General features: G+C 43.3%; 1 long non-coding RNA gene across 1 annotated transcript; it reads right to left on the bottom strand.

Moving 5' to 3' along the window:
• Positions 1–279: 279 nt before the first annotated feature.
• LOC124867539 lies at positions 280–2,586 on the bottom strand. The gene is made up of 4 exons (XR_007038092.1): positions 2,515–2,586; positions 858–902; positions 445–781; positions 280–362 (listed from the first exon to the last, which is right to left on the bottom strand). It is a non-coding gene; the product is annotated as an uncharacterized LOC124867539 (long non-coding RNA).
• Positions 2,587–2,793: the final 207 nt, after the last annotated feature.

The raw sequence follows: 2,793 nt of genomic DNA on the forward strand, positions 1-2,793 counted from the left end.
ATAGGAATTTTGGGTTTTCATGAGCTGTATGCCACAATCATCCGTATTAAGACAATAACAGACCTGAAATATTTCAGTTAGTGTGCAATGAATCTAAAACATATGAATGTTAAATTTTCATCATGACATTATGGAAAATAATGAACTTTATCAGAATATGCTAATATTTTGAGAAGGACCTGTATATTGGTTGACCAGCTCTAGATACTGTAAAAGATATTTCTGTCATAATATAATTTCCATGACTCAGGAAGTGACACAGCCATGAGGACAAAAACAGAGTTTTAACAGTTTATTTAGAAAACACGGGTTGAAATTAATCACAGCCTGGACTGGATCTGCCTGAGGGATCAGGATTGCCACTGAGGAAGGAGAGGAGAGAGGTTACTGAAGCTCCAGGAAGGAAATGGCAAATAGAGCAGAGAGGTTCTGAGGCTGACTTACAGATTATGATACTAGAGACTTGTTGGGGAGAAAAAGTCTTTTCCACGGTGGCTGAGGTTGGCAGAGAGTGAGGAATGGAGTGGTGAGATTCTTTAGTTCTCGCTGTGTGTTTCTTGGGTAGCTCCGCTGTTTTCAGGTAGGCAGTGTTGGAGAGTGGACAGGCAGGTGAGCGAGAGTCAGATGTCCCCATGAGTAGGCTCTTGAGCAGCTGGGCTGTAGGTTAGAATGGAACGAAGATCCATGGCTGGATCAACAGGGCCTGGGTTCAGGTGCTCGTCTGAACATGACACGAAGAAACAGAAACCAGGAATCCAAAATTGTCTCCACAGAATCAGATCTGCAAGGCAGGGAAAAACAAGGAGATTAGAAAGGTTTCAGGAGACCTGCAGAGCTGCAGCTCACAGTCAGTTTACCATGCTGGTTAAGACAACAAGCTGATGCCCCCTTCCAGGTTCCAGCTCTACAGGTCCTTCTCAAAATATTAGCATATTGTGATAAAGTTCATTATTTTCCATAATATCATGATGAAAATTTAACATTCATATATTTTAGATTCATTGCACACTAACTGAAATATTTCAGGTCTTTTATTGTCTTAATACGGATGATTGTGGCATACAGCTCATGAAAACCCAAAATTACTATCTCACAAAATTAGCATATTTCATCCGACCAATAAAAGAAAAGTGTTTTTAATACAAAAAACGTCAACCTTCAAATAATCATGTACAGTTATGCACTCAATACTTGGTCGGGAATCCTTTTGCAGAAATGACTGCTTCAATGCGGCGTGGCATGGAGGCAATCAGCCTGTGGCACTGCTGAGGTCTTATGGAGGCCCAGGATGCTTCGATAGCGGCCTTTAGCTCATCCAGAGTGTTGGGTCTTGAGTCTCTCAACGTTCTCTTCACAATATCCCACAGATTCTCTATGGGGTTCAGGTCAGGAGAGTTGGCAGGCCAATTGAGCACAGTGATACCATGGTCAGTAAACCATTTACCAGTGGTTTTGGCACTGTGAGCAGGTGCCAGGTCGTGCTGAAAAATGAAATCTTCATCTCCATAAAGCTTTTCAGCAGATGGAAGCATGAAGTGCTCCAAAATCTCCTGATAGCTAGCTGCATTGACCCTGCCCTTGATAAAACACAGTGGACCAACACCAGCAGCTGACACGGCACCCCAGACCATCACTGACTGTGGGTACTTGACACTGGACTTCTGGCATTTTGGCATTTCCTTCTCCCCAGTCTTCCTCCAGACTCTGGCACCTTGATTTCCGAATGACATGCAGAATTTGCTTTCATCCGAAAAAAGTACTTTGGACCACTGAGCAACAGTCCAGTGCTGCTTCTCTGTAGCCCAGGTCAGGCGCTTCTGCCGCTGTTTCTGGTTCAAAAGTGGCTTGACCTGGGGAATGCAGCACCTGTAGCCCATTTCCTCTACACGCCTGTGCACGGTGGCTCTGGATGTTTCTACTCCAGACTCAGTCCACTGCTTCCGCAGGTCCCCCAAGGTCTGGAATCGGCCCTTCTCCACAATCTTCCTCAGGGTCCGGTCACCTCTTCTCGTTGTGCAGCGTTTTCTGCCACACTTTTTCCTTCCCACAGACTTCCCACTGAGGTGCCTTGATACAGCACTCTGGGAACAGCCTATTCGTTCAGAAATTTCTTTCTGTGTCTTACCCTCTTGCTTGAGGGTGTCAATAGTGGCCTTCTGGACAGCAGTCAGGTCGGCAGTCTTACCCATGATTGGGGTTTTGAGTGATGAACCAGGCTGGGAGTTTTAAAGGCCTCAGGAATCTTTTGCAGGTGTTTAGAGTTAACTCGTTGATTCAGATGATTAGGTTCATAGCTCGTTTAGAGACCCTTTTAATGATATGCTAATTTTGTGAGATAGGAATTTTGGGTTTTCATGAGCTGTATGCCAAAATCATCCGTATTAAGACAATAAAAGACCTGAAATATTTCAGTTAGTGTGCAATGAATCTAAAATATATGAATGTTAAATTTTCATCATTACATTATGGAAAATAATGAACTTTATCACAATATGCTAATATTTTGAGAAGGACCTGTATATAAAGCCCAGCCTATTACACTCAGATGAGGAACACCTGTGCTGCAGCACCTGTCAGTCACACCCTGAGCAGAGAGAAAAAACACAGAACACACACAAAAACTGCACACAGCCACTGTGGATCTGACAATTTTAAAATAGGGCAAAGGGCTTCATCCCAGCTTTTGAAACAGTCACTAAGAAATATAGTATACTGCAATCTAGGCATAGGCACGTCATGATCTGTGGTAACTAATTGTAAAAACCGTTTTAATCTACTCTTGTAAACTGTGCA

This window comes from Girardinichthys multiradiatus, chromosome 4 (assembly GCF_021462225.1).
Source record: "Girardinichthys multiradiatus isolate DD_20200921_A chromosome 4, DD_fGirMul_XY1, whole genome shotgun sequence".
Classification (NCBI taxonomy): domain Eukaryota; kingdom Metazoa; phylum Chordata; class Actinopteri; order Cyprinodontiformes; family Goodeidae; genus Girardinichthys; species Girardinichthys multiradiatus.